Source organism: Scyliorhinus torazame, chromosome 11, assembly GCF_047496885.1.
Source record: "Scyliorhinus torazame isolate Kashiwa2021f chromosome 11, sScyTor2.1, whole genome shotgun sequence".
Taxonomy (NCBI): domain Eukaryota; kingdom Metazoa; phylum Chordata; class Chondrichthyes; order Carcharhiniformes; family Scyliorhinidae; genus Scyliorhinus; species Scyliorhinus torazame.
In genome coordinates this window covers 187,440,136-187,452,159 of record NC_092717.1, presented here as the reverse complement: position 1 = coordinate 187,452,159, position 12,024 = coordinate 187,440,136, and the positions used below count along the sequence as shown (strand labels likewise).

Below are 12,024 nucleotides of genomic sequence, written 5' to 3'. Positions count from 1 at the left end.
TTATTTTGTAGGGTTTTGAAGCTCATAAATTGGTTAGACCCTGTCATATATAGAACATCATTCCCCACAAACCAGTCTCGGACACCTTCATATTTTATGAAAACGTGACATCAAAAATTTTGTGCTATGAATTGTAAAGGGTTAATTATTATGTTAATTGGACAATGATGTTGTTGATGATGTTAGCATAATATCAACGTCCAATAACACCAAAGGAGCACGATGCAGAGCAGTCTGTGTCTAGAAAACAATGTACTTCCCCTGAGGTCTTGAATGTAAATAGTTGTTAATAAATAATTGTAAGAAAAGCTTAATACAGACTACTTCCAGGTCACTCATGGAGTAAGAGAAGCCTTATCCAGCTGGAAGAAGACACAAGTCATAACAACGATCCAAACCATGGTGACAGTGCTGGAGGCCGCATTTTAAGAAAATTGAGACCACAGACTGGTAACCCATGGGTGAAGACCTAGGAACAGCTTGCGTTTGCAAAGAAGAAGCACGGAATAAAAGAACAAGGCTTACCTTGGGAAGTAACAGTAAGTGAAATACTGAAATATCTGCATCAATTGAACAGCCATTACACTTTCTGCAGCCCTTGAGGAACATGACGAGTCAACGGCAAGGGCAACATTGGGAGCACTGGAGGCACCAATTTGAAAAGTATCGAACAGCAAGACGAGGCAAAAAAAATACCAGATCAGGAAACTTTTCTATGCAATTGGCGCTAGAACTGACAATCTCTTAGCAAGACATGGAGTTGAGGAGATCTTAACATCCTACGAGGAGGCTTTGAGGGTCTTCAGAAGTTGTTTGAGCCCCAAGAAAAATCTGTTAATCAAATGGGTGAGATTCAACCAAAGGATCAAATCCAGGGGAGTCAATTGATTCATTTATTAGCAACTTATACAGACGAGCCAGCACTTGCAGCTACAGAGCTATAAAGCACGAGTTACTCGGTGTGCCTGATGAGGTGCTTTGGACTTCTTGCAAGTGAAGTAGGATTTAATGTTAGAGAAGGCTGAACAGTTTGCAAGGAAGGCAGAGCTGGAATTGCAAAATTGGGGTGTACTTCGAGGGGGTGCTGTGGCTTGGGAGGAGTTGATGCAATATGTAGGCCCAAAGCCAGCAGCCCCGCCCACTGGAAAGTATGCGAGAAAGCCTGCCAAAACTACTGAAAGGGTAGGAAGAATCCTTTAAAGCATTTTGGAAAGCTCCAGATGCAGAGCCGTCATCACAAACAATGCCCAGCAGGGGGAGCCGCGTATTTTCTATGTGGCAAGACCAGGGGCTGGATTCTCCGCACCCTGACGCTGAAATTGCATCCGGCGCCGGGGTGGATAATCTACTTCCGCACATGGAATCGGGACCGGCGGCGGTTCCACGATTCTCCAGCCCCCGAAAAGTGGCATACTCGGAGAGTATTCCCTACCTGTGGCCATTGCCAGAGGCCCGTCCCACTATTCTCCGTCCCCGACCAGCCGAAGTCCTGACGGCGTGGATCTAATGTGGTCCTGCCGTTCGGGATACTTGCGTGGCGGCCGTGGACTCATGCCGGCGGGATTCTCCAGTCCCGCTGCAGGGATTGATGTGCGGGACTCTCCGATCCCCTGCCGGGTCGGAGAATTGGCGGGGGGAGGGGGGGGGGGGGTGCGGTGTGAATCCCACCCTGCCACTCCGACGCCGGCTGCCGAATTCTCCGGCGCCGGTTTTCGGGCGGGGGCGGGGATCACGCCGCGCCGATCGGGGGCCATTGGCAGTGGCCCCCCCGGCAATTCTCCAGGCCCCAATGGGCCGAGCGGCCACCTGTTTTCGGCCAGTCCCGCCAGCGTGAAATGGACATGGTCCATCACGGCAGGACCTGGCTAGAAGGCCTTCTTCCGGATTCCTTGGGGGGGGCGTGGGAGGATCCAGCCCCGGGGGCGGCCCCCACTGTGGCCTGGCCCGCAATCGGGGCTCACCGATCTGTGGGCGGGCCTGTGCCGTGGGAGCACTCTTTCCCTCTGCGCCGGCCTCTGTAGGGCTCCGCCATGGCCGGCGCGGAGAAGAGACCCCCTGCGCATGCGCAGGAAACATGCCCGCGGTTCTGCGAATGCGCCAACCCGCGGCGGCCCTTCGGTGCCGGTTGGCGCGGCGCCAACCCCTCTGGCGCCAGCCTAGCCCCCGGAAGTGCGGAGGATTCCCCAACTTCCGGGCGACCTGACGCCGGAGTGGTTCGCGCCACTCTTGGCTTCGGACCATCCCGCCAATTGCGGGAGAATCCCGCCGGAGTTTTGACTGAGCACCAAATTCTACATTCTCACTGGCAGCGGTGGCGGGGCGAACTCTAATTGGAGAATCTTCATGGCACCGACATTTTAAACAATTCTGCCGACCTAAAGCACAATTCAAAGGAAGAAAACTGGAATTAGCTTCTTATGATTTTAAAGTCCAGAAAATTGAAAATAGATAATCTCAACAGGATTATTTCCTGGGAGAAATAAAAGATCCTAATAAGCAGTTCTGGCCGGTAGAGCTGGAAGTCAAAGGTTACAGAATAGAAGTTAAACTGGACACTGGGGCCTGGGTCACAGCCTTATCAGACAAATTGGACTGGATAAATGTTCAAATCCATCAAAGACAAAGCTACGGAAGGCAGGAGGCATAGACCTCAAAGCCTAGTGTCAGATCACTGCAACCCTTAGACATAAAGATAAATAAATTCATGAACTCCTCATATCTCACAGAATCAGCAAATCTGTCTGCTCAGCGGGCCGAATGCTCATGCCTGGGTCTTCTACAAAAGGTTGATGAGGTAAAACTAGATGACAGTGGAGCAAGACTCAGACACAAATTTGCAAACTTGCTCCGAGGACTGGGAAAGGTAAAAACTGCAGCAGAAATCGAATTTGACTCATTACACAGTGAGCCTGTCATTATTGCAGAAACACTGTCCACTGGACCACAGGAGGAGATTGCAGATCTTTTACTTCTCTTTACTGACAGTCAAGACAAGGCAGAAAGAGGATGTACCATCAATGACAGTGACCATCTGCTCAACAAGCTTCTTGGCCTTGGTTGGCTCTTTTGGGACAGAGTTGAAGAGAATGAAGCGGCAGCAGAGTCAGATGATCTGTTGGAGGAAGAGGTCTTCAACCTTACTGCACTCTTTTACTCCACTGCCAATGACCGTGAAGTCCTTGTTATCTCTTTTGAGGAGAATCATCCTTTTGTTAGCAAAGATAATAAAGAGGTGAATTTGTCTATTTATTCCACTGAGCCCATCCATGACATGCAACAACAATCGCAAACTGCCAGCAAAAAATGATCCAGTGAAAATGAGACACTTATCTCCAAATTGGAGCAAACTAATAGTGGAAGTTTAGGGGTTATTAATTTGTACAAGTGTAAGCTGGAACCTGCACTAGGGTTTTATCAACAAGTCATGGAAAGAGTCAAACTTCTTTTCATTAAAAAAGCAGAGCTCAAACAACAGAGTTTCTACAGTTGAAGAGCACTTTAGAAAAACTTAAAGTCGAACACCAAATGGAGCTTGAACATATTAAAATCAAGCAAGATTTGGAGAAGTCTAACTACCTAAAATGGAATGCTGAATGCTAAAAGGGAGTGATGAGAGGCATGGATAGAGTGGATAACCAGAGACTTTTTCCCAGGGCGGAAATAGCTGTCACGAGGGGACATAATTTTAAGGTGATTGGAAGAAGGTATAGAGATGTCAGAGGTAGGTTCTTTACACAGAGAGTGGTGGGTGCGTGGAATGCACTGCCAGCAGAGATGGTGAAGTCAGTGTCATTAGGGACATTTAAGCGACTCTTGGATGGGGACATGGACAACAGCAAATTGAAGGGGTGTAGGTTAGGTTGATCTTAGATCAGGATAATTGGTCGGCACAACATCGTGGGCTGAAGGGCCTGCACTGAGCTGTACTGTTCTATGTTATTATAATCCAGTTATTAGCAGTCGCAGAACTCTACCAAGTCACAGAGAGGGATTTATACGTTAGAAATGGTGCAACGCAAGAAGATGAATGTATTGTAGTTCAGGAGTGTATAAATGTTGTACCGCATCTAAGGAAATGGTCACAACATCAGACAATAGAGCTGCTACATGAAGAAGTCTTTCCTATTATTACTGAGACTCCTTGATGGTGATGTTGAACTTTCAAGCAAGTCTGTAGATCAGACTACCATGCAGGAACTTCTTATAGATCCTGGTTTTGAAGTTTATTCCATTGTTGATGATGGTACAATCCTACATACTGAAGCTGACCCTGAAATTCATTAACTGCAGTAGAACTGCCTCACCCTGACACAGGTGTGGAAATGATACCATTACCTACAGAAAGAGAAATTCCTACCCTAAGAGTACTAGGAAACCCTCCTTTCCTCACATCCAGCTGTGTCTTCAGGATGTTCTTTGTCATTCTTTTTGTCTATCGGATTCATTCATGGCTCAGTTTTGAATATGTCTCTTGATGTCATAGCAGCAGTTAATGATACAGCTGCAAAGTTCTTCATGGGAACTCAATGTGCCTCGTTTTCTCAAACAGGTGCTTTCAACTTTCTCCAGTGTGTGATGTAGAAGATGATAAGAAAGAGAATTCCATTTTGTTGCCTGTCTTTGCAAGGGGTTGTGATCGTTCAAGTCCTGAAGTTTCGATCAGTTTTCGCTTGATTGGTTTTCGCTACCTTTATGTTCAGGTTATCATAAGAGTCACAGCCCAGAAGCCAGCTGTCGGGAGAAGTTGATATCCCACTCCACCAATGTGTTTGTCTTCCAAGGAGAAGATAACATAACATTACATGTCCTCCAAGAGAGCCGAGAACACTGTTGGGGATTAATACCTTTGGCGAGAGTGACTCGGAGAGGTGGAGTGAAAGAAAAAGTTGGATGGAAACTGGAATCAGTACATGAGGTTAACAGATAGTGACAATGCAACGTTAATAGGTCAATAGTTTTTGGAGATTGTACTTTGCGGAGATGTAGAGTAAAGGGTTAATGATTATGATAATTGGACAATGATGTTAATGATGATGTAGGCATGACCTCAGGGTGAGATGACCAAGAGACTCCAAAGGAGCAAGACCCAGAACAGTCTCTGTTCAGAATAGAATGTGTTTACCATGAGGTCTTGGATGTAAATAGTGTATATAAATAGTTTTAAGAAAAACTTAATACTGACTATGTCCAAATCACTTACAGGATAAGAGAAACTTTGTGTAGCAAGAAGACAATACAAGCAAAGGGGAATGATCTAAACCATGAACCCGCTCCAATATTCTTTCAATGTCACTCTTGAAATGTGAGCAAGCGGTTGCATTTTTCACCCATCCTCAGGTGCTCTAAGAAACAGTTGGCTTGTTAGACCATTTTGGAGACCATGAAGAATCACCACAGCATGTGTAACTGGACTATATGCACTTCAGGCCAGCACGAGGTCTCTTCCTGAAGGACATTTGTGAATGCATTGTATTTTTAAGGTAATCTGGTTGCTTTCAAGGTCACTTTTCTGGTACCAGCACACAATTGAATTGAACCAGCGCTGATAAAGAGCCCTGATAGTTTTGACACACTCCGTAATAAGGTAAAGAGCAGGTAATTATACAAAGTAGGCCTGTTTTCGCTAGAATTTAGGAGGTTAAGTGGTGAGCTGATAGAAGTCTTCAAGATATTAACAGGAAAAGACAGGGTTGATAAAGATAAACAATTTCCACTGGTTGCAGATTCTAAAACTAGGGGACATAGTTTAAAAATTAAGGCCAGATCGTTCAGGAGAGATATTCGAAAGCATTTCTTCATGCAAAGGGTGATAGAGGTTTGAAACTCTCTCCCACAAATAGGACTTGAAGCTAGATCAGGGGCGTCATTCTCCGCCGGCGGGAGTCTCCGTTTTGCCGGCGCCCGGGGGTTTCCCGACGGCGTGGGGCTGCCCCACAATGGGAAACCCCATTGACCGGCCGGTGTAACGGAGCATCCCGCCGGCGGGTTGGGGCAGAAATGTGGCGGGGCGGGATGGAGAATTTTGCTCCTGTTGTTAATTTTAAGTCTGAGATTGATAGATTTTTGTTAAGCAAAGATATTAAGGGATTATGGGCCAAAGACAGGCATATGGAGTTAAGCCACAGTTCAGACATGTTCTCATTGAATGGTGGGACAGGCTTTAGGAGCTGAATGGCCTTTCTCCTGTACCTATGTTCCAATGAGATTCAGAGGGGATTTGAGGGGAAACCTTTTTACCCAGAGGATGGTGGGAATCTGGCAGTCACTGCCTGAAAGGGTGGTCGAAGCGGAAACTCTCACAGCATTTAAGAAGCATTTATATGAGCACTTGAAATGCCATAGCACACAAGGCTTCAGACCAAGTCCTGGAAAAAGGAATTAGAATTGATGAGTGTTTGATGCCTGGCACAGGCACGATGGGCTGAAGGGCCTCTTTCTGTTCCGTGAAACGCTATTGGCGGGAATCTCCGTTTTGCAAGTGCCCGGGGGTTTCCCGGGGGAAACCCCATTGACCGGCCAGCGTGACGGAGAATCCCGCCGGCGGGTCGGGGGCGAAATGTGGTGCGGCGGGACAGAGAATCCAGCCCTATAACTCTATGACTCAATGTATTTATTATTTACTTATTTATTAATAAATTTAGAGTACCCAATTCTTTTTTTTCCAATTAAGGGGTAATTTAGCATGGCCAATCCTCCTACCCTGCACATCTTTGGGTTGTGGGGATGAGATCCACGCAGACACGGGGAGAATGTGCAAACTCCACATAGGCAGTGGCCCGGGACCGGGATGGAACCCGGGTCCTCAGCGCCATGAGGCAATAGTGCTAACCATTGCGCCACTGTGACACCCTGTATGACTCATCACTTCTGTACTCAATTTCCAGTGTTGTAATAAAGTCTAGAACTTTCTGACTCGAAGGACAGAGTTCTGGCAATGGCAAATGTACATCCAATTCTAAAAGTACATTCATAGATTCACAACTATTATTAGCCTAATGAGGTTTCCAAGTGAACAAAGGTACAGTAAGTCATATGTGTCCTATGTGGTTGGAATTGAAACTACAACAGTTTGACTCAACTATTTGTTCTTTTAACTATCAAACACATAATGGGAAATAATGTTTTAATGCAGTTCTGTGTGTGCTGAAGTGCACAAGACACTTTGCTCATCTAATCTCTGCCATTTTGCAGGTCACTACATCACCAGTGACATTTATGGCACCTGTCATCTATCGAGTGCTAAGGTTCACTTGTTCATTGTCTAATAATAGACAGTTGACTATCAATATTTTTTGAGAGGCGGTGGATGGAATTTGAATGAATGATCCTTTGACTCAGAGGTGAGAATACACTTGCTGAGCTTAAAGCTAATGTATTCACAAAGAGTCACATGACTTCTGTCTAGAGCTTCCTCAACCATTTTGTGCAGAAATTTCTAGAACATTCTATGGATTGTATTGGAATCTTCCGAAGCATTACAAAATATTGAATGCCTGAAATGAGGGGTGGGATTCTCCCCTACTCGGCGGGGCAGGGGGTCCCGGCGGGACGGAGTGGCGTGAACCACTCTGGCGTTGGGCCGCCCCGATTCCGCACCTTCAGCGGCTAGGCCCACCCCAGAGTGGTTGGCGCCCCACCGGCCGGGGGAAAGGGGCCGAAGGGCCGAAGGGCCTCCGCCGGCCGGCGCGAGTCGGCGCATGCGCGGGAGCACCAGCGCGTGCTGGCATCATCCCCGTGCATGCGCAGAGGGATTTGCTTCCGCACCGGGAATGGCGGAGGACCACGGTCTCCGGTGCGGAACAATAGAGTGACCCCACGGCAGAGGCCCGCCCGCGGATTGGTGGGCCCCGATCGCGGACCACGCCACCGTGGGGGCACCTCCCGGGGCCAGATCCCCTCGCGACCCCAAAATAACCCCAGAGCCCGCCGGCGGGACTGGCAAAGAACGGGCGGGACTTCGGCCCATCACGGGCCAGGGAATTCGGGCAGCCCCAGGGCCCATTGAGTCGCGCCGGACCCCACCATTCTCCGAGGCGGGCGGCGCGACTCACGCCGTGGCAATTATTTGGGGGGTGGGAGAATTAGGAGGACGGCGGGGGTGGGATTCACCCCCCCCCTCCCCCTGATGAACTCAATATATTCCATGCTTATTTTGACCAGGAAGCTGACAAACTAATGTCACCTGCCCCAATAGCCTCGGACACACCCCTACGGCCCGTCAAAGTTTCAGAAGGTAGATCGGCCTTCTCGAAAGTAAACCCACGGAAAGCAACAGGTCCTGACAGACCCCGGTCGTGCGCTCAGATCCTGTGCAGATCAACTGGTGGGTGTGTTCACAGAAGTCTTTAACCTCTCCCTACTCCATTCCGAGGTTCCCACCTGTTTCAAGAAGACCACTATCATACCGAACCAGGCAAAGTGTCTCAATGCCTACCGACCGATGGCCCTGACATCTATCATTATGAAGTGCTTTGAGAGATTAGTCATGAGACACATCAGCTCCAACCTTTCAGAATATCTTGATCCACTGTAATTTGCATATCACAGCAGACACTATCTCCCTGGCAATACACTCAACCCTGGAGCGTCTCGACCACAAGGAGTCCTACATCAAACTCCTGTTCAATGACTACAGCTCCGCCTTCAACACCATAATCCCAGCGAAGCTCATATCCAAACTCCAAGACCTAGGACTCGGCTCCTCACTCTGCAACTAGATCCTCGACTTCCTGAGCGCAATCAGTAAGGATAAACAACGACATCTCCTCCACGATAGTCCTCAATATCAGGACACGGCAAGGCTGTGTACTTAGCCCCCTACTAAAATCCCTATACACACATGACTGTGGAGCAAAATTTGACTCCAACTCCATCTACCAATTTGCTGATGACACAGCAGTAGTGGGTCGGATCTAAAACAACGATGATTTAGAGTACAGGATGCAGATAGAGAACTTAGTGGCGCGGTGCAATGCCAACAAGCTCTCGCTCAATATCAGCAAAATTAAGGAGCTGGTCATCAACTTCAGAAATGTCTGACTTATTGTTGAGTCGGTGTTTGATTTGGGGGATTAGGTTTCTGGTGTTTGGGGGGAGAGGGAGTGGGGGGGGGGGGAATGGCTGCTCTGCAGGCAAGGGAGAAATTTTCTTCAGGGAATAAAAGAAGGGTCATGGCGGCTGCTGCTTGAGGGGATGCCCGGGGAAGCGGAGGCGCGGGCTCGGGGCTGGCCAAGAAAGGGTGATGGCGAGTCAGCGGGGGGGCGTTGGTAGCCCCCCGTCCAGGCTGATCACTTGGAATGTGAGAGATCTGAATGGGCCAGTAAAGAGAACACGTGTGCATTTAAAGAGACTAAAGGCTGACGTGGCAATGCTCCAGGAGACACATCTGAAGGTCACAGATCAGATGAGATTAAGGAAGGGTTGGGTGGGGCAGGTGTTCCACTCAGGACTGGACTCGAAGACCAGGGGGGTAGCAATTTTGATCAGCAAGCGAGTGGCATTTGAGGCTGGGAGAATAGTGGCTGATAAAGGGTGTAGGTATATCATGGTGAGTGGGAAGCTGGAGGGGGTCCGAGTGGTGCTCGTGAATGTCTACGCCCCGAACTGGGACGATGTGGATTTTATGAGGCATGTGTTAGGCAAAATCCCAGACCTTGGGCGAAATTCTCCCCAAACGGCGCGATGTCCGCCGACTGGCGCCCAAAACGGCGCCAATCAGACGGGCATCGCGCCGCCCCAAAGGTGCAGAATGCTCCGCGTCTTTGGGGGCCGAGCCCCGACATTGAGGGGCTAGGCCGGCGCCGGAGGGATTTCCGCCCCGCCAGCTGGCGGAAACGGCGTTTGTTGCCCCGCCAGCTGGCGCGGAAATGACATTCGGGGCGGCACATGCGCGGGAGCATCAGCGCCCGCTGACAGTTTCCCGCGCATGCGCAGTGGGGAGAGTCTCTTCCGCCTCCGCCATGGTGGAGGCCGTGGCGGAGGCGGAAGGGAAAGAGTGCCCCCACGGCACAGGTCCGCCCGCGGATCGGTGGGCCCCGATTGCGGGCCAGGCCACCGTGGGGGCACCCCCCGGGGTCAGATCGCCCCGCGCCCCCCCAGGACCCCAGAGCCCGCCCACGCCGCCTTGTCCCGCCGGTAAATAGCTACTTTAATTTACGCCGGCGGGACAGGCAATTTCTCGGCGGGACCTCGGCCCATCCGGGCCGGAGAATTGAGCGGGCGGCCCGCCAACCGGTGCGGACGGATTCCTGCCCCCGCCCAATCTCCGGTACCGGAGACTTCGGCAACCGGCGGGGGCGGGATTCACGGCGGCCAACGGCCATTCTCCGACCCGCTGGGGGGTCGGAGAATGACGCCCCTTGAGTCACACAACTTGGTCATGGGAGGGGACTTTAAAACGGTCATTGAATCTGAATTGGATAGCTCAAAATCCAAGGACAGGGAAGAGGCCGGCGGCGGCAAGGGAGCTGAAGGGCTTTATGGAACAGATGGGGGGCGTAAACCCCTGGAGGTTTACACGGCCGAGGGTAAAGGAGTTTTCCTTCTTCTCCCATGTCCAGAAAGTCTATTCCCGTATTGATTTTTTTGTTCTGGGCAAGGCGTTGATCCCAAAGGTGGCGGGAACGGAATACTCGGCGATTACAGTTTCGGACCATGCCCCACACTGGGTAGATTTGCGGCTTGGGGAGGAGAGAGGACAGTGCCCGCTGTGGAGACTGTACGTGGGTTGTTAGCGGACGAGATGGTTTGCGGGCGGGTGAATAAGAGTATCCAGAACTATTTGGAGACAAACGACACGGGAGAGGCATCGGCAGCGACGGTCTGGGAAGCCTTGAAGGCAGTTATTCGAGGGAAACTTATATCGATCTGGTCCCATAGAGAAAAGAGGGAAAGGGCGGAGAGGGAGAGGTTGGTGGAGGAGATACTCCGGGTGGATAGGAAATATGCAGAGGCTCCGGACGCGGGACTCCTAAGGGGCAGCGCAAGCATCAGGCAGAGTTTGAATTGTTGATCACAGGGAAAGCAGTAGAACAGTTGAGGAAGGCTAGGGGTGCAGTGTATGAATATGGGGAGAAGGCGAGCAGGATGCTGGCGCACCAGCTTAGGAAGAGAGAGGTGGCCAGGGAGATTGTGGGAGTAAAGAATAAGGTGGGCAACTTGGTCTCAGACCCGGAGGGGGTGAATGAAGTTATTAACGAATTCTGCAGCAAACTATATGAGTCGGAACCCCCGGCGGGTGCGGAAGGGATGAGGCAATTTCTGGACCAATTGAGGTTCCCAAGGGTGGAGGAGAGTCTGGTGGAGGGGCTGGGGGCGCCGATTGAGATAGAAGAAATTATTAAGGGGCTAGAGGGCATGCAGTCGGGCAAAGCTCCGGGGCCGGATGGCTTCCCCAGGGAATTTTTAAAAAAACTTTCAGAGATGTTGAGCCCACTACTGTTGAGGACCTTTAATGAGGCGAGAGAGAAGGGAATCCTCCCCCCTACAATGTCACAGGCCTCAATCTCACTTATTCTCAAACAGAAGAAGGACCCTGAACAGCATGAGTCTTACTGGCCAATCTCGTTGCTAAATGTGGATGCCAAACTATTGGCGAAGATCTTGGCCATTAGGATAGAGGATTGTGTCCCGGAGGTGATAGGGGAAGACCAGACTGGATTCTTAATGGTAACTTAATGATAATGTGCGGAGGCTTTTAAATATTGTTATGATGCCCTTGGAAGGGGAGGAAGCAGAGGTTGTGGCAGTGATGGATGAAGAGAAAGCTTTTGATCGGGTGGAGTGGGAGCACCTGTGGGAGGCGCTGGATAGGTTTGGATTTGGTGAGGGCTTTATCCGGTGGGTGCGATTGCTGTACGAGGCGCCTGTGGCAAGCGTGCGCACAAACCGGCTTAGGTCGGAATATTTTAAATTGTACCGGGGGACGAGGCAAGGGTGTCCTCTTCCACCGTTATTATTTGCTCTAGCCATTGAGCCACTGGCCATAGCGTTGAGAGTTTCAAGGAACTGGCAGGGGCTGGTCCG

At 50.1% G+C, this 12,024-nt stretch overlaps 1 protein-coding gene across 1 annotated transcript in view; it reads right to left on the bottom strand.

Moving 5' to 3' along the window:
* LOC140385722 (unconventional myosin-Id-like) overlaps positions 1 to 12,024 on the bottom strand; it is a 264,080-nt gene that overhangs the window by 216,347 nt on the left and 35,709 nt on the right. The window lies entirely within an intron of this gene.